The following is a 21,066-nucleotide window of genomic DNA, read 5'->3' as shown; positions in this document are numbered from 1 at the left end:
GGAAAACTGGGACAACAGTAAGAATATAATCAATGAAATATACTGAAAAAAAAAAAAGATTGGCAGATGCTCAATTTCAGCCAAAAAAGACTCACTAAATTCTGCCCCCCAATATACACATTTTTAAAACAATATAAGACAGGTATCATCAACTAAGTGCCTATTAAGCACTAGCTTATATGATTTTCATGCACTGCCTCATTTTATATTTACAACAACCTTACAAGGTAGATTTTATCCATCCCATTTTACATATGAGAAGGCTTATTATGTTTAGAGAGATAAATGTCGCTTGTCCAAGATCACCCAAGGAGGAAATGGCAGATTTTGAAATCCGGTCTGGCACCACAGCCTGTGTTCTTCCCAGACCTCTCTACCTTCCTTTCAGCACTCCTTACAGATATACTATTTGTGTATTTTACTTTTTTCCATTTAATATTAATCAGGTGTAACTGCTCTTGCTGAAAGTTCATATTAAACCCAGTAAATACAGAAAAAAATCAAAAGGCCAATTTTGGTATCATGGATGCTCTCTCCTATAATTTGATCAAGCTAAGGATATATTGAATAGCCTTCATTTGCTACTATAATAGATGGTACATATGACTGCTATGTAAATCATTCTGATGATTCAGTTAAACCAGTGATGAATCCTTTGAATGCCCAAATTCCTTTTGAGGGAGTGTAAAACAAATACGTAATCCGAATGTTATGTACAAAACTTTGCAATACTAGGTACAAGTGTTTCTTACATTCCGTGTGAGGGAGTGTACTTAAGGAGTGTGCCAGGAACCAACAGCATTTGTTTGACACATTCAACAGTAATGGCTTCCCTGCTCAATCAGATTCTCGTAGGAACTAAAGAGATTTAATTCATTTCACCAGATCCTAACACATCTGATCTATATTGGTAGTGCTTTATAACTTCTTCCACTTATCTATCTTTGTGAATCAACAATTTCCATTTCAATTTTTCAAAAATGACCCTCTGTCTTTCTGACTGGTACTTTAAAAAGCTGAAAGACACTGAAAAGGACACATGACTACCTTCTTTGGGAAAAGATTCTGAGTTATAAGATGGAAAAATGAATAAGTGATAAGTTCATAGTGAAATAAAGAAAAGCTTTAAAAAGACATCCCTACTCTTACAACTCAACAATATAAAGACATGTGACCCAATTTAAAAATGGGCTAAGGATTTGAATAGGCATTTCTCCAAAAAAGATAGAAAAATGTCTGATAAGCACATGAAAGTAGGCAACATCATTAGTCATTAGGGAAATACAGCTCAAAACCACAATGAGACAGCACTTCACACTCACTAGCATGGCTAAAATAAAACAAACAATAACCACCCTCTCATTTCATTGAGTTTTCTGATCAAAAAGCTCATATCATATCATTTCTTTTCTTTCCTTTTTCTTTTCCAGAAATTGGGTGGCTATACCAGAATATAATTTTCCTTCTTGGTTATCCTGTGCTTCAGATGATTATATAACATAAACTAAACAATAAACAAACAAATAAAAACAATAAATGAGCATTAATGAATAATGAGGATGTAGAGAAATTGGAACCCTCATTCACTGCTGACAGGACTGAATATAGTGCAGTCGCTTTGGAAAACGGTTTGGCAGTTCCTCAAAAAGTTAAACATAGAATTATCCTATGACCTTACAATTCTACTATGTATATACCCAAGGAAAATAAAAACATATGTTCACACATACATATACACACAAAAAAAACTTGTACAAGAATGTTTATGGCAACATTATTCATACTATTCAAAAAAGGAAACAACCCAAACACCCATCAGCTGTTGAAATATGATGGATGAAATCATGCACTAAAGAGGAATGAAGTACTGAAGCATGGCACAACATGGATGATCCTTAAAAACATTCTGTTAAGTGAAGAAAACCAGTCACAAAAAGGCTATGTGTTGCATAATTACACTTTTTTTAAAGATCTTATTTATTTATCTTTAGAGGGGAAGAGAAGGAGAGAGGGAGAGAAACATCAATGTATGGTTGCCTTTTGTGTGTCCCCTGCTGGGAACTGGCCTGCAGGGAACCAGCCCGCAACCCTGGTATATGCCCTGACTGGGAATCGAACCGCGATTGTCTGGTTCACAGGCCCGGCATAATTACATTTAAGTAAAATGTTCAGATTAGGAAAATCCATAGAAATAAATAAATAAATTAGTGATTTCCAGGGGATGGGTGTAGGAGGGAATGATGAGTAACTGACTGCTCATGGGTACAGGGTTTCTTTTCTTTTTCATTTAAATTTTACTTTTCAATTACAGTTTACATGCAACATTATTTTTATATTAGTTTCAGGTGTACCATAGTGGTTAGACAATCAGATAGTTTACAAAGTGGTCCCCTCTGATATTTCCAGTACCCACCTGGCACCATATAGTTATGACAATATTATTGACTATATTCCCTATGGTGCACCTTTACATCCCTGTTACTATTTTGTAACTATCAATTTATACTTCTTAATCCCTTCACCTTTTTTCACCCAGTCCTCCAATCCCCCTCTCCTCTAGCAACCATCAGCCTGTTCTCTGTATCTATGAGTCTGTTGCTATTTTGTTTGTTCGTTTATTCGGGCCTGGGGTTTCTCTTTGTGGTGATGAAAATATTCTGGAATAGCCCCAGCTGGTGTGTCTCAGTGGATTGAGTGGCAGCCTGTGAACCAAGGGGTCCCCTGTTCAGTTCTCAGTCAGGGCACATGTTTGGGTTGTGCACTAGGTCTCCAGTGGCAGACGCGTGAGAGGCAACCACATATTGATGTCTCTGTCCCCCTTTTTCTCCCTTCATTCCCCTCCCTATAAATACATAAATATTTTTTTAAAAAAGAAAATATTCTGGAATAATTGCATGCCCCTTGATAAGAACACCTAGAACAAGACTCTAAGTCAGATGAGTTAATAAATTTATTTTGTCATAGGCTTTTTTTTCTTTTTCTCTCTTTTTTTTAGATTTTATTTATTTATCTTTAGAGGGGAAGGGAAGGAGAGAGGGAGAGAAATATCAATGGATGGTTGCCTTTCATACATTCTCTGCTGGGAACTGGCTTGCAACCCAGTCATGTGCCCTGACTGGGAATCAAACCTCAGTTGTTTGGTTCACAGGCCCAAGCTCAATCCACTGAGCTACACCAGTCAGGGCTGTCATAGGCTTTTTCTATACACATCCTTGATTCTTTTCTGCCATTTAAAAAGAATGATACATATAATTTTTCCTTTTGAATACTCTAAAGTAAATAAATACAGCCCAACATACCATTAAAGGAAAACCATGGCAGTTTTCTGAGCTCAGAAAACAAAAGAATCTGAGAATAGGTAAAAAGAAAGAGTACATTTCAAACCCAGTAAATGAAAAGAAAAACCCAAAACAGATGGTTAATAGGGACTTAATATTCACATATTCATAACGCAGCACATTCTACAAACAGTAACTACTGCATTTAAATAGAATAGTCTGTTCAATGTGAGACCGGAAGTAACTTAGTCCCAATTCTATCCCTTGGATGAGAAAAGGGAGACAGCATGATTTTCATACAGATTCTACAGAAAATAAGATGAATTTCCAGCAATTATTCCAAATCACCACTACTATCATCTACACCCATTAGTCAGTACTCTTTGAGTTACAAACAGAGCAAAACAAACTTAAAGTGGCTTAAACACTATGGAAATACTGTCCATGACTGAAGAACCATGGGTAGACTCAGGCTTTCAGGCTAGTTAATCCAGCAGTTCCACAGTGTCTCCAAGGGCCCGGGATGTGTCCATCTTTCACCTCATTGGCTGATTCTGCCTGTGGGTTTTTTGTTTTGTTTTGTTTTTTTTACCGATCATTTTATTTTTTTTTATTTAGTTATTTTTCAAGTACAGTTTTCTGTTTATTTCTCCCATTCCAGCCCACCCCTCCCCCATGCACCCCACCTCCCTCCCATTTCTACCCTCCTTAGTTATTGTACCTGTGTCCTTTATACTTGTTCCTCTCTGCCTGTGGTTTTAAAGATGACACCCAGGAGTGTGTGGACTGCAGGCTTCCCTATACTCATGAAGTGGAAAACTGAAGGCTCTCTTATCCATAGTCCTTTCCTTCCTGTTGACTGGGCCAAGTGAGGTCATGTACCCATCCCAAAATCAGTCACTGCCACCAGAAGAATCCCATGAAGAGTGGCTTAGACCTGGGGTCCCGAATTCATCATGGGCAAAAGGAATGAAATTTGATTGGCTTAACCAGTGGCTTTTTAACTCTGTCAACCATAAGCCACAATAAGAAATATATTTTACATTAAGAGTCAGTATAGCCCTGACTGGTTTGGCTCAGCGGGTTGGCTGTCATCCTGAAAACTAAAAGGTCACTGGGGTTCAATTCCTAGTCTGAGCACATGCCTGGGTTTCAAGCCAGGTCCCCGTCTGGGGGTGCGCAAGAGGCAAGCAATTGATGTTTTTCTCACACATCGATGTTTCACTCCCTCCCATTCTTCCTCCCTTCCCCTCTCTCTAAAATTAAATTAAAATCTTTAAAAAAAAGACTCAGTACAATCAAGTATATACAGAGACAAGTTAACATTTTATGAAATAATACTTATCTTTTCCATACACGATGCATGAAAAATGTTTAATCCTCACCTGAGGATATGTTTTCATTGATTTTTAGAGAGAGAGGAAAGGAGGAGTGGAGAGAGAGGGGGAGAGAAACATCAATGTGAGAGAGAAACATAGATCATTGCCTCCTGTACACTTGCCTGACTGGGAATCAAACTCACAACCTTCTGGTATGTGAGACCATGAGCCAATCAACTGAACCACATGGCCAGGGCTCTACTAAATTGATTTTATGACCCTTTAATAGGTCATATCTGGTGGTTTCAAAACTACTGTTAAATTAATCAGAGTTTTCATGTGAAGTTAGGGTCAAATTCAGACACAATATTGCTGTTGAGCAGTGGGGGAAAGGTAAAATAGTTATTGAAGAGTCAACGATTACCCTCATTAACATCGCTGACAGTGCACTTTTTAATACATTATCTTACATGATCTACAAAAGTAGTATTGGAAAAATCCAAAGTATATATAAACAAGGAAAAGAGACTTTGTCTTCTCATGCTGAAATAACATTAAAACTTTGTGCATGTGCACTGGCTGGTGTGGCTCAGTGCATTAACGCCTAGCCTACAAAGCAAGGGATTGCTGGTTTGATTCCCAGTCAGGGCACATGCCTGGGCTGCAGGCTGGGTCCCCAGTTGTGGGGCACATGAGAGGCAACCACACATTTCTGTTTCTCTCTTTCTCCTCCCTTCCTCTCTCTCTAAAAATAAATAAATAAAAATCTTTTAAAAATAACTTTGTGCATGTTGGGATTAAGAGGTCATATTCTGAACTGTTCACATGGATGCATTCTCTGCAAAGCATCTACAGGGCATGACCATCAATATTATTAGAAAGGACAAATAGAGAAAAAAATATGAAAGAAGGCAGAAAAGATATAGTTAACACAGTGGTTCTCAACCAGGAGTGATATTTGGCAATGTCTAATGACATTTCCGGTTATCACAGGTGGGGAAGGTGCTACAGGTATCTAATGTGTAGAAGCCAGTATGTTGCTAAATATCTTCAATGCACAGCACAGTGCCCAAGCACAAAGAATTATCTGGTACAAAATATCAGCAGTGTCAAGGCTGAGAAACTCATTAATAGTACCACCTATGGTCTTGTTAGTCCATCTAAAGTCCAAATGCTACTCTGCAGTATGACAATATTAGATGAATCTGGACTATCTGTCCCCATGTGAATTGGAAATGGAAAACAGAAAACAGTGAACAAGAGACGTAGTCTCCTTTATTCAGAGTGGTAACTGTTCTGCATTCCAAAGGCAAAATTTCCTCACTTGTGGGATTGAGTTCTTTTTAAAAAGAGTCTAAAAAGCATTTTTCTACCATTTCACTAGATAATACAGTTATTTAATAAGAAAGATTTGGGGTTGGAGCCTTTTGCCATTCTGGAGCTGTGATGAGAGCTAGTATAATACAAGGAACAGTATCCACAAAACATTGACTCTGTACATCAAGGTGAGAGGAATAAACAAGTAATGTCTCTAAAGACTCATCCAGTTAGGGCACTGGAATGAAACAGAAGGATTCATTCCACTACTCAACTTGACATGCAGTCTTTCTAGTATTTCTTATCTTTGCTAGACACCTCATGCTGTTCTCCTCCTAAATGGTATTTAAATCATTTTAGTCACTCCATGATATCCAACAGCTCATAGGGTTTAATAGCACAGAAATATCTTTCTTTTCTCCACACCTGTACTACATCCACACTCTCAATCAGATATTTCAGGGGAAGAAAAAGGAAATAAAATGAGTGACCTCAAACTGCTGCTAAAACAGAACAAAACCCTTCTCTCCTTTGTTATCTCCTATTACGCTCCCTCTCACTCACTAGGCCCCAGCAACATCAGCCATCTTGCTGTTCCTCCAGTACGCCAGCCTCAGTCGCAATCCCAGACCCCAACCCTGTCCTGCACCAGTGCCTTTTCACTTTACTATACTGAACCATTCTTCACCCTTACTACATGGATTTCCCCTCATCATTTAGAGCTCAGCTTAAGTATTAACCTCATAGAGGCCTTCTCTGACTACTCAAATCTAAACTAACCCTGAAATCCTTCTACCAGATCAGATTTCCCACGGTTTTTAACTACTAGGCACCTCTAAATAGCCTTCCTCCTTTTGGAGAATTTCTCTTCTCATAATTCCTGTCTCCCCAAGACAAAAACCAGCCTCTCTTGCAAATTGGAAGCAGACAAGTAAGTGACCTAAGTTCTGCCAACCTAACATATCCACATGATATTTCAGTTAGGAAACAAGTGATATAATAGAGGCACCATATGGAATCCATTCTGAAGAACATTTCAGACAGATATCAGCTTTCTTTCAGAAGGAGAAATGACAAAGGTCCTAGCAGCTGCATCTCATTCTCGGGATAGGCAGTGGCAAAAGCAGTGGAATTCAATGATGTAGGTGAGTGGTACAATTTGGGCACTGTTCCTGGCTAAGTAGATGCCAAGATTGATTGATTCTCTGGCTTCCCCAAAGATTCTGTGACCCACCTGCAACCTTTAAAAAGAGTTTTTCTGCATAAACTAACTACAGTGGGTTCTGATATTTACAACTAAGATTTTTGATTCATTCCTCATAAATGTTTCTTACTGCCTAATATTTTCTTGTTAATTACTTTACTTATTAGCTGAAGAAGCACTCAATAAAAACTCAAAAAACCTCTCTATTGCTACATAAATATACACTTAAGAACCAGGAGGAAGAAATTTATTGGGCTGGCCAAAAAGTTTGTTTAGTTTATTCCATACAATGGCTGTTGTAGTGCCTAGTTGTCTTCTAACTTCATAGACTGTATGGTGACAGCTGTCATATCAGTGTGCATTAAAAAAACAAAATTGGTAAATTTTTGTGCAGCCATTTTAATACTGAAGATGGAAGAAAATACACAACATTTTTGGCATATTACACTTTATTTTTTTCAAGAAAGGTAAAAATGCAAGTGAAACACAAAAAAAGATTTGTACAGCATATGGAGAAGGTGCCATGACTTATCAAAAGTGGCTGTGAAGTTCCTTGGTACTACTGACATTTTGGTCAAACAATTCTGCTGTGGGGCTGTCTTAGACACATTGGAAGACATTTAGCAGCACCCCTGGCCTACAAGGCAATAGTGGGAGACAGCTAACATACTCGAAATATCCATGTCAGTAAAGTTGTCGGTAAATATGAAAAAGGTGTCTTTCATTTTACATAAAAAAACTAAATGGACTTTTTGGCCAACATAATAAAATATTGGTTCTATGGGAATTAATAGCTAAAAAGAATCGTGTGAACGGAGAAGTCAGAGAGACTTCATGAGGCAGATGGCAATTCGGTATTGAAAAGATGCTCAACATCACTAATCATCAGAGAGATGCAAATTAAAACCACAATGAGATACCACCTCGCACCTGTCAGAATGGCTATCATCAATAAATCAACAAACAAGTGTTGGTGAGGATGAGGAGAAAAGGGAATCCTCACGCACTGTTGGTGGGAACACAGACTGGTGCAGCCACTGTGGAAAACAGTATGGAGTTACCTCAAAAAATTAAAAATGGATCTGCCTTATGACCTAGGGATCCCACTTCTGGGAATACATAAATCAGAAGAAACACCAAACACTAATTCAAAAGAATAAATATGTTCACTGCAGCATTATTTGCCAAGATCTGTAAACAGCCTAGTGCCTATCAGTAGATGAGTGGATAAAACAAGCTGTGGCTCATTTACACAATGGAATACTACTTGGCCATAAAAAGGAGGAAATCTTACCTTCTACGACAGCATGGATAGACCTAAAGATTATTGTGCCAAGTGAAAGAAGCCAGTCAGAGAAAAATAAATACCATATGATCTCATTTATATGTGGAATCTAATAAACAGAATAAACTAATGAACAAAATAGAAATAGAGGTATGGATACATGGAACAAACTGATAACTGTCAGAAGGGTGGAGGTTTGGGAGGCTGAATGAAAGAAGGTGGAGGGATTAAGCAAAAATACATATTTATAACATGTAGGCAAAGACAACAGTGTAATGACAGCCAGAGGTAAATGGGGGTAAGGAGTAAGTGGAGATGGACAAAGGGAGGATAAATGGGGATAGACATAGACTACTCTGTGTAAAGTTCTCAGATGGACGCATGATGTAGTATGCAGATGATGTTTCATTGAGTTGTACATTTGAAACCTGTATGATTTTGTGAACCAATGTTACTCCAATAAATTTAATTTTAAAAAAAGTAAAGATGGGTTGTAATGATCTTTCTACAGGGCTGCAGAAGAAATATATTACTTCTAAAGGATGAGAACAAATACTGGAAGTAAGTGTGGCAAACATAAAAAAAACAGTGTTAAGGAAAAGTGTGTTCAGCTCAGAGGGAAATATTTTATAATGCAAGATAGGCAAGATTATGAATGGTTCTGAATGCTAGGCTTGGGAATGTTGTATTCGATAATGCTTCAAGAACACTAATCCTCAATGAGCATTTTAATCTATTTTTTATTTTAGATGTTATCTGCTGTGTAAAACTACAACAGCTACCCACACATTTTCTACAGCATTCCCTCTCTGAACATTGATGTTCTATATTTATCTGTTCAAACTGAGAGACTAGTAGAAAAAGAGATTCTTATAATTAATCTTCTTGTTACCAAGCGAACACCCAATTTAAAGATTAAAGTCTATTATCAAAATGTCCTTTATTCCATAACCCTATCCTCAAAGTCAGATTTTAAAATCTGTATTCCACTTACCATTCAGTCTATTAGAATATTATATTGATAATGAGTACATAAACTAGAACTCTAAGGAAAACATTTTATTTTCTTTTGTACTAAGGTAACACAGTGACTCAGAACCCAAAAAGACAACCCAAAATTATATGAAGATAATTCTTCAGATAAAGTCTTCTAAGAACCAGCAAATCCTACAATTAATTGTAAAAAGGCTACATAATTACTATATTTTATGGTCTGACACAAATTAGAAAGGACTTTAGCAAGACTTCATGTTGTAGGTTTTCAAACAATCTGACAATAATTATTAAGCATTATTAAATATACATATATCATATGTACTATCCTTTGAATCAGCAACCCCATAGCTGACTCTATCTCATAGAATAAATGTGTCAGCACAAATTAATTAATACAATGTTTACAGTGACAAAAAAGAGAAAAGTAAATGTCCATCAGCAACAAGAAATGAGCTAAATGAACAAAAGTGTAGCTGCACTAGGGAATAACCTCATACATACATAATGGCATATTTTATACAGCCATTAAATGAATAATTCAGAGCTATACTAGTTCACTTGAAGGATGTTCTACTAATTATATTATTGAGAAATAAAAACAAGATGAAGAAAAAATGATTGATTTATACAATCAATTTTATAAAACAAAGTAAAAAATAAAATAACTATATATATACACACGAGCCTGGAGGAGTGTGAATTGATAGGCAGACAAAAAAATAGGTAAGATAATGATTTAAGTATGCAGAAAAATATGGAAGGATATACAGTATAAAATATGGTTACCTTAGAGAGCAGTATGGAAAAAAAGAGGGGAAAAAAGAGAAAGGGAATTACTCAATAGGAAGTAAAAACTATAAATTCAGTTATGTAAAAATAAATGTGTAGACAGAGAAATTAGTATTTTTAAGTACAAAAATAAAAAGAGTTATATAGAAACTAGCTAATCTAACATTTCAGAATGATCCAAATAGTCACTTATTTAACACTAAGTGCCTATTTTGTGCAATGAGCAAGAACAAGGGTTAGCTATCTCCTTCCTAATAACAGATGCGGCAACAAAGAATCAGTCTAGTCCCAAGGATGCCCATTCCATATTAAAGGTGACATAGTGAGAGAGAATTCTTTCATGTGGTTAACTGAGATGTGCTTCATTTAAGGAGAAAGAATGAATCTAATCTAACCTACATAATTGTCTTCAGGTATTTTCAGAACCAATATTTTATTCACTTAGCAACATTTACAGGTAGCTCCCTACTTTTATACATAATACAACCCTTAAACATGCATAAGAGTTGAAAGTGTAGACACAGACTTAAAGGATTTAAATGTAAAAAAATGGCAAACTGAAAAATAAAATGCCACTCTGATCACAAAGGGTTACTTTCACTAATATACAGAGTGCCTACAAATCACAAAGAAAAAGACCAATATCACTGTAAGAGTTAAGAAAAAGAAATTTTAGTGTACAGCAGAAAGAATATAGTTTTTTAAAAATATATTCAAACCTTGAGTAGTGTAGCTCAGTGGGCTGGGCACTGTACTATAACCCAAAAGGTCACCAGTTCCATTCCAGGTCAAGGCACATACCTGGGTTCAGGCCAGGTACCCAGTGGGGTGTGTGAGAGGCAACCAATTGATGTTTCTCTCCCTCTCTTTCACCCTCCCTATCCCTCCCTCTAATAAATAAATAAATAAATAAATAAATTTTAAAAATATATTTTATTAATTATGCCATTATAATTGTTCTATTTCCCCCTTCATTCCCCTCCACCCTGCACACCCCTCCTCCACCATTCCCCCCCTTTAGTTTATGACCATGGGTCTCAAGTTCTTTAGATTCTATATTTCCCATACTATTCTTGCCCATAAATAAATAATTTTAAAGGTGTTCTACTTCACTCATTTAATGCAAATTAAGTGTCCAATGAGATACCATTTTTTTCACCAGTCAGATATAGATATAGAACTTTGACAACACACTGTATTGGCAAAGATGTAAGCACAGTAATTTTCAAACTCCCTGCTTTTAGGAACACATTTTATAAACTCATACAAAAACAATGATAAATGCACAAGGTTATTCACTGTAGCAATGCAAGTAACAAACAGCAAAACGCTGGTAACAAATGTATAACAGAGAAAATTGATTTCTGTTTAAGTGTAATTCATCTGTACACCTTTATGAAGTAGTAAAAAACACTATGAAAGCACCAGATAGCAATTCTAAAAGAAGAGTTTTTAAGATAGTATTTTGCAATATTCCTGGTTACCAAATCTACAGATAAAAGGTCAGGCTTTCTTGCAGCCGCAGAAGAATCTGACACTTTTCACTAAAATGGCAAAAGGTTTCTTAAAGATGGTATCTCAAACAGATGGACTTTCATAGATGTTTCAAGTAGCCTTACTGGAACCTGTGGCTGTCACTTGTGAGTAAGACCATGGGCAGTGCAGTAGCCAATTCTGTTCACACAGTAACATGTTATAGAAGGCTCATGAGGTGAACACTGGTTTTTTTATTTTTTTTCAATCTTCCTCAAATTTGTTTCAAGGAGAGAGACTCTCGAATGTGCCACCACCAAATCTATTTTGAAAACTGTATTATAAACAGAAAAAATTATAAAGCCACCCTTTGGAATATTATACTGCCATTAAATGTTCATGATACTCTGTTAAATATTTAGTACAATGCTAAGCAAAGGAAGCAAAATAGTCATTTAGTTTTATATTGTATATAAAGATGAACAATTCTTTTTTTAATATATATTTTAAATACATATTTTTTAAATACATATTTTATTGATTATGCCATTACAGTTGTACTATTTCCCCTCTTCATTCCCCTCTACCCTGCACACCCCTTCCCCATCATTCCCCCCCTTTAGTTTATGTCCATGTGTCTCAAGTTCTTTAGATTCTATATTTCCCATACTATTCTTGCCCTCCCCCCTATCTATTTTCTGCCTACCATCTATGCTACTTATTCTCTGTACCTGCTTCCCCCTTTTCCTCTTCCCACTCCCCTGTTGCTAACCCTCCATGTGATCTCCATTTCTGTGACTCTGCTCCTGATCTAGCTGTCCACTTAGTTTGCTTTTGTTTTAGGTGTGGTTCTTAATAACTGTGAGTTTGCTGTCCTTTCACTGTTCATCTTTTTGATCTTCTTTTTCTTAGGTAAGTCCCTTTAACATTTCATATAATAAGGGCTTGGTGATGATGAACTCCCTGAATTTGATCTTATCTGAGAAGCACTTTATCTGGCCTTCCATCCTAAATGAAAGCTTTGCTGGATAGATTGATCTTGGATGTAGGTCTTTGGATTTCATGACTTGGAATACCTCTTTCCAGCCCCTTCTTGCCTGTAAGGTCTCCTTTGAGAAATCAGCTGACAGTCAGATGGGAACTCCTTTGTAGGTGACTGTCCCCTTCTCTCTTGCTGCTTCTAGGATTCTCTCCTTCATTTTAGTCTTGGCTAATGTAATTATGATGTGCCTTGGTGTGTTCCTTCTTTGGTCCAACTTCTTGGGGACTCTCTGTGCTTCCTGGATTTCCTGGAAGTCTATTGCCTTTGCCAGATTGGAGAAGTTCTCTTTTATTATTTGTTCAAATAAGATTTTCACTTGCTCTTTCTCTTCCCCTTCTGTTACCTCTATAATTCAGATGTTGGAGTGTTTAAAGATGTCCTGGAGGTTCCTTAGCCTCTCCTCATTTTTTTGAATTCTTGTTTCTTCATATTTTTCTGTTTGGTCATTTCTGGGGCCTGTGTGATCTGTCTCACTGCTAGCTCTTTCACCTGGTTTTTCCTCCTTCTGGTCCACTCCCTTGATGTGAGTCCCAGTTTCCTTTCCATCACTATTGCTTTTCTATGCATTTCCCGTTATTTCACTTAGTTTAGCCTTCGTATGTTCCTCTAATTTGTGGCTAAAATCAACCAGTTCTGTGAGCATCCTGATCACCAGTGTTTTGAACTATGTATCTGATAGGTCGGCTATCTCTTGGTTGCTTAGAAGTATGGGCTCTGGGGCTTTGAGTTCTTCTCGAGCCATTGTTTGGTCTGTTCACACCTGTTACATATGAGGAGTGGAGCCTTAAGTGTTCACCAGGGCGGGGCCCCCCAGGTCTCTGGTTTGTGATGCTGTATGTGGGGGCGGGATCAGAGAGGGGACACCCAGGTTTGCTGGGTTGTGACGCTGTATGTGGGGGCAGGGTCGGAGAGGAGCAATAGTGGTCCCCTCTGCTGCTTCCCACTGCTGGGGCCTGCGCGATCTCACTGCTAGCTCCTTTGCCTGGTTTATCTGCGGGGGAATGTGTGACTGGGATCAGCCTTGAGCCCTCAGTGGGTCCACCCATTGCTACTCCACACCTGGGATCCATCCTTGGCTGCCTGCGCGCCTGGATCGGTCCAGTGGATCTTTCCTGCCCGACCCCGCTCCACTGCTGGCTCTGCCCCTCTTACCGGTCTGACTGAAAGTTTCGTTGTTGTCAGACTTCAGTATAGTTCAATTTTCTGTGGTTTGCTGCATTTTTGTTGCTAAAACTTTGTTGTTTTTAAACTTGGTTGTGTGAGAAGGCATAATATTTCCACCTACGCCTCCATCTTGATGGAAGTCTCTGAACAACAATTCTTTTATCAAGAGCAAAAATAAACATCAAAAATGTCTGGAAGGCATAAAACTGTTAACATCAAGATGTTAACAATGGTTGTTATCGCTGAGTAGCATTTTCTTCTTCCTTTCGTTTTTCTCTATATTTTAATCTTTCTATTATAAAGATTTAATACATAATTATATATAAATAATAGCTTTGAAATGGATAAAAGTGTTAGAAAATTCTAATTGTGTTAGAAAAAATAAGAATGATAGCATTATATACCTAACAGAAGACTAAGTCTATCTTTGTTCTGACAAATGTGTCTGATAATAAAAGTGTAGTTGTAAAACAAACAAAAAAAAACTCTCAATTGTGCTGTGAATCATAAACTGCTCTAAAAAATATAAAAGTCTTAATTTTAAAAAGCCCTACAAGATAAACATTTTTCTAAATACAAAGGCAACAAAGGAAATTAAGCTTTCAGAAGAGAAAGGGACTTTTTCTCCATATCCAAGAGTCTTGAAGAAAGAAATACCGCAAATTTTAGTTAAAATGTCTTTCAAAGTAACACACTCACAAAAGAGAAAATGATTTTTTAATTGTGTGCCAGGAAGAAGTGACAGTTTTCAGTTCAAGTTATTCTATTCTCTGACCTCTATGAATCAAATACCCCCCAAAAATGTGTTCTTATGATTACTCAACAAAAGATTAATTTGGGAAAAGTAACTCTAGCTATCAGAATTTCACCTCTAATTTCACTGAAATTTTATTTGAAAAATACTTACATTTTAAAAAAAGAAAAAGAAAACTCCAACAGTAACTACAACTTAACCTTGGTACCTCACTGTAATGAGCATCTATGCCTACACTAAGTCAAGAGGAGGGTTGAAATCCACTTTAAAAAAGGCAGCCCTGGCTGGCATGGCTCAGTTATTTGGAGCATCATCCCATAAACCAAAAGGTCACGTGTTCAATTTCCAGTCAGGGCATATACCGAGGTTGTAGGTTCAGCCACTGGTCTGGATGCATATAAAAAACAACCAGTCAATGTTTCTCTCTCTCTCTCCTCCCCCCCTTTTTCCTTCCCTCCCTTTTTCTTTAAAATCAATAAACATATAGTTGGGTGAGGATTAAAAAAAACAGTATGCAAAATTGGTCTATTAATTTTAATACTTATGTCCTCATAAACCTATTTTAATATTCAAATAAAATGTACAATTTTCTCATTATTTATGACAGATCTTAATACTCAAAGTGACATTATTGTGAGAATAGCACACTACATATACCTAACCATAAATATTGTTGAGTTCCTCTCACGGAGCTCAAGTGAACAGTTATTTCAAGTTGCAATTGCCTATTATGGGCCTAAACTGATTTGTTTATATGTATTGCAGATATTTTCATTTCAAACAAAATGAAATGCTTCTTTTTCAGTCTCAAAAGAATTATAACCATTATCTCCACCTACAGAAAACACTGCCTAGAAAAAAGCAGCAATGTATTACTATTGCCAGGCATCAGACAGGTACAAAAACACTGTAGCATATATTAGAAATCTCAGGACAACCAGTAAAATAAAATTCTTTCCATACAAAGGATATTCCCAGATGGGGAAATACACACACTAAATGTGCATCTTTTTAAAAAAATCCTCAGCTGAGGATATTTTCATTGATTTGAGAGAGAAAGAGAGGCAGATAGACAGACGAATATCAATATGAGAGAAAAACATCCATCAGTTGCCTTCTGTACAAACCCCAACCAGGGATCAAACCTACAACCCAGGTATGTGTCCTGACTGGAGATCGAACCCACAGTCTTTTGGTGTATGGGACACTGCTCCAACCAACTGAGCCACCAGGCGAGGGCTCAGATGTGCATCTTTAAAAGAAGTACATACTAGTAATTCATTCGACAATTACTTGACTAGAAGAAAACATAGGCAGTAAAATCTCGGACACAGCTTGTAGCAATATTTTATCTGATACATCTTTTCAGGCACAGGAAACATCAGAAAAAAAAAATAAATGGAACTACATCAAACTAAAAAGTTTTTCCACAGCACAGGAGACTATCAACAAAATAAAAAGCCCATGGAATGTGAGAACATATATACCAATACAACTTGATAAGGGACTAATATCCAAAATTTATAAAGAACTTACAAAAGTCAACACCAAAAAAAAAACAACCCAATTAAAAAATGGACAAAGATCCTGAATAGACACTTCTCTGAAGAGGACATACAGATGGCCAACAAATATATGAAAAGATCCTCAATCATCAGAGAATGCAAATTAAAACCACAATGAGATGTCATCTCACACCATTCAGAATGGCCATCATCAGTAGATCAACAAACAACAAGTGTTGGAGAAGATGTGGAGAAAAGGGAACCCTTTGCACTGTTGGTGGGAATACAGATGAGTGCAACCATGTGGAAAGCAGTATGGGGATGCCTCAAAAACTTAGAAATGGATCTGCCTTTGGATCCAGAAATCCCACTTCTGGGAATATATCTGAAGGAACCCAGAACACTAATTTGAAAGACTATAAGCACTCCTATGTTCATTGCAGCATTATTTACAACTGCCAAGATATGGAAGCAGCCCAAGTGTCCGCCAGTAGATGAGTTGTGTAAAACTATGGAACATTTTCACAACGGAATACTACTCGGCCATAAAGAAGAAGAAAGATTTACCCTTTGCAACAATATGGATGGACCTAGAGAACATTATGCTAAGTGAAATAAGCCAGTCAGAGAAAGACAAATACCATATGGTTTCACTCATATGTGGAATCTAATGAACAAACTGAACTAACAAGCAAAATAGAGACAGACTCATAGACAGAAGGATGATAGCTATTGGTGGGGGGCATATTAGGGGGTGGAGGGATCAAGCAAAAAACAAGGGCTCATGGACAACAGTATAGTGATTACTGAGGGGAGGCAGGTATTAGGGGGTTAAATGGTAATGGAAGAAATACATTTTTAAAAATTTAAGGGTAAAAAAATTAGTTACTTGGATAACTGTGTATCAAGCATTCTTTTAGGGGCTAAGAATTCTTTAGTGAAGAAAATGTTCCTGCTCTAAGGGAGGAGAACAGGAAGGAAGAGCAAGTAGTATATAATATATATTATAATATGTTGGAAAAGCCAAGAAAATAATAAAACAGAGTATGTAACAGAAAGGGAGTGCTGAGTGGATGAGGAAAGATTGCAAATTTATATTGGTAGATCATGGAAGACATCTGAGCAGACTTGAGAAAGGTAAGAAATAAGCAAACCTGCGTGTATTCAGGAGAAGAGTATTCTAACTGTAGAAAAATACAAATGCAAAATCCTGTGAGGCAGGTGCATGTCTGGCGTGACCTGGAAACAGCAAGGTCAGCACCACAACGTTGGAGTGGGCATGGGGAAAAGTGTCAGCAGCTGGAGGGCCAGACGGGAGCCATGTGTCCAGCAGTGGCAGGCTGGAGTTGGCTGGCAATCAGCTGAAGAGCAGGTATATTCTAGAACTTTTGAGTCCCATTGTAGGAGTAATTATACCACAAAAATAGGCAAATACTATAAATCAGAGGCTTTTCCCACTCTGGAAATCCAATTTATCAACATATTGCTGCCTATGGGCCACTTTAAGAACAGTCATGTGCAATATAATGATGTTTTTTGGTCAACAACAAACCACAAAAATGGCAGTGAGCCAATAATATTATAATGGAACTGAAAGTTTCCTGTCACTTAGTGATATCATAGCCATGTTAATATCATAGCACAACACATTACTCACATTTGTGGTGATGCTGGTGTAAACAAACCTACTGCACTGCCACTCCTATAAAAGTATACATATATAATTATGCACATTAAACTTGATAATGATAATGACTATATTACTGGTTTACATATTTACTATACCATTCATTTTATTATTGTTTTAGAGTATACTCTTTCTACTTATTAAAAAAATCTGCTGTAAAACAGAGTGCTGTGTTTGACAGGCAGTAATCCACTTCACGTTTACCGTGTGTCTCTTGGTTGCATCATTTCTCTTTCCTCGATTTAATCTCATGTTGTTTTGTACAGCCACAGGCTGTATAGTTTTGTAGCCTAGGAGCGGCAGGCTATCCCATATGGTCTAGGTATGCAGTAGGCTATACCATCTAGTTTAAGGAGGTACGCTGTATAACATTCCAACAATGAAACTGCCCGATGACACATTTCTCAGAACACACCCCCACTGGCAAGCAGCGGGGGTGTGTAACTATACTTTGTCTTTCACTTTGAGTGAGATCCAAAGCTGCTGGAAAGGTAGTCTTCTGCCTCCCACTACTTCAGTTCTGAACAGAGGGAACAAATGGCAAAAACAAGGAAACTAACTTGGAGGCTGTTAGTATCATCTAGGTGAGATATGGCAGTGACCACCAGGGGTGTCCAACCCTTTGGTGTCTCTGTGCCACACTGCGCAAAGAGTTGTTTTGGGCCACATATTAAATATGTTATGACACGTAATCACAAAAAATATCATAATGTTTTAAGCAAATTTATGATTTTGTGTTAGGCTGCATTCACAGCCATCCTGGGCTGCACGTGGCCCATGGACCAAAGGTTAGACACCCCTGAAAACACCAGTGGTGAGAAAGTGAGAAAAAGTCCAATTTGGGATATTAAGAGCTGTTCTGATTTAAATCAGTATGCCACAATAGTAAACAAGCCTCCTGCCTACAACTCAATATATACATATGTATATATTTACCACATTTTTTTAAAAGGGTAGGAAAATGTTGCTAAGGAGAAGGGAAAAGCCAAAAAACAAATTTTAACTAAAGTAATCAGAAGAGCCAAAGGTACCAATAAGAAAAAAAACAGTAAAATCATGAAAAGGGACACCCCTTGGGAAGAGGATTCTACATTCCTGTTAGGTTGGAAGTGACACCTTGAAAGCCAAAAGAACACATCAGATGTCAGATAAGCCAGACTGAGGCTTGCCCGCTGATCTAACAAAGACAGTTGCTGGGCAGCACAAATCCCACTAACATAACACAGTGACAAAGCCAAGTCACAGCGACCTGGCTTATCAGTCTTTACTATGAGGATATAACAAAAGAATGGGTGGACACTGTAACTTGTGACTTTACTTAATACAGACTGGAAAAAATGTCTTTTCTTAGGCGTGCCAAAAACCTAATTACAGTAAAATGCAGTCATTAGCACAACCTACTTTATCCATCTTATAACACAGATAGGACTGTAACAGCTGTTACAGTAACACAATGGCACTTTCATAATCCTATAATTCAGAAAGATGTATATTCTATGGTATATAACATATAAGACTAATATGTGTAGTTTGTTCTCCATATATCCCTTAAATGTTAGCAGTGAATTTTGTGTTCGTGTTTTCCCAGAATTACTAACACTTTTTGTACGCTCTTTTCTTCAAGAATAACATGAATACAGAAATATATATAAGCTTGGTGAATTTTCACAAAGTGAACACACCCATAATGCTAGTATCCAAAACAAGAAACAGAACATAACCAGCACCCTAGAGGGTCCCTTCGGACCCACTCTAAACACTTTCCCCAACCCACAACAAGGATAATAAATTTCCTGGCGTCTGATGCTGCAGATTAGTTCTACCTGTTTTTGAAATTTATGTAAAAGAGTTACAAAGCATGCATGCTTTAGTGCCTGGCTTCTTTTGCTCAGCAATGCATTTGTGAAATCCACACATCATTCATTACATGTAGTTGTAGTTTGTTCATTCTGATCACTATTTAATATCCACTGTGTGGCTGTACCAGAAAGTTATTTACCCATTCTACTATTGATAGGCTTTTGGAAAATTCCAGTTTGGAGTATTACAATTAGCCCTACAACAAACATTTTTTGTCCATGACTTTTGGTGAATATAAGCACACAGTTCCGTTGTGTATAAATATAGGAATGGAACTGCTGAGTCATAGAGCATGCATGTGTTCAACTTTAGTAAATAACAAATAAACTTTTAAGGAAGAAATATTTTAAGATCTTTACAGGGAAATTTGAATGATTAATGATTTATCATAAAGTATTGACTTCAAATACTACTTTCAAGAAGGTAAACATATTGAAGTAGAATGGTTGTTCCAAATCGCTTCCAAAGAAGGCAATTTACTTTAGAATATTTTTACCTGCAATTTAGTCTATGACAATAATGGAAGTAACCATATTAGTCTTGTCCTTTTCAGAATTGATGAGGCTAAATATTTTGGAACAAACTATTGAGCCATTACTATCAACAAAGTAAACCACTTTCTCAATTTGCTACAGAATATAATGTTACCAGTCAGAACTCTGCAACAGTTACACCTGTACTCATATAATCATACTCCCTCGGATTAAAAGGGACTTCAGAACTAATCTAACCTTCCAGTGGATGCCTTCTATATCAGTGACAATGATCATGTTAACAAACATTTATTTACCCCTGGAACAGAAAAAGAACTTGAGGCAAAAATCTAAGGAAAGCAGAATAAAGTACAGACTTGAGTTATTAACAATGTATCAACACTGGTTCATTAATTGTAACAAATGTACTATAATTGTACTATATAATGTGAGATGTTAATAATAAAGGAGATAAATGGGAATTCTGTGTACTATTTTCACCACTTTCTTATAAATCCTAAAGTTTTTAAATAAACTTTATTCTTAAAAATCCATTTAAAACATCGTAACATAATCTACAGATTGTCATAAACCTGCTAAACTCCTCTCAGAATGCAATCCAAATGAACTTCAAGAGCTGTCATACACTCACACACACATACATATACATGCACACGTAAACTCTTCATTTAAAGGGGTCAGACACATAGACATGTGGGGGAGCCATTCTATCTATGCTGATTTTGGTCTTGCTCCTGGCTCTGAAATTACGAACAAGACTCAGACTTCCTTTTTCATTCCAACTAATCTAACTATTTTTAGTATACACTATAGGTGCTTAGTGAATCATTAAAAAGCATTCTCCTGGTTACCTTTATACAATAAAATAAAAGCATCCAAACTCCAAGTCAAATCAATTC

General features: G+C 37.0%; 1 protein-coding gene across 2 annotated transcripts in view; it reads right to left on the bottom strand.

Annotated features, from left to right (window-relative positions):
- The window catches only part of MCU (mitochondrial calcium uniporter), a 217,004-nt gene that overhangs the window by 180,142 nt on the left and 15,796 nt on the right, over nt 1-21,066 (bottom strand). The window lies entirely within an intron of this gene.

The sequence above is a fragment of the Artibeus jamaicensis genome, unplaced genomic scaffold (assembly GCF_021234435.1).
Source record: "Artibeus jamaicensis isolate MK-2021 breed Jamaican fruit bat unplaced genomic scaffold, CSHL_Jam_final contig_332, whole genome shotgun sequence".
NCBI classification, from domain to species: domain Eukaryota; kingdom Metazoa; phylum Chordata; class Mammalia; order Chiroptera; family Phyllostomidae; genus Artibeus; species Artibeus jamaicensis.
This window is presented reverse-complemented; position numbering and strand designations above follow the sequence as displayed.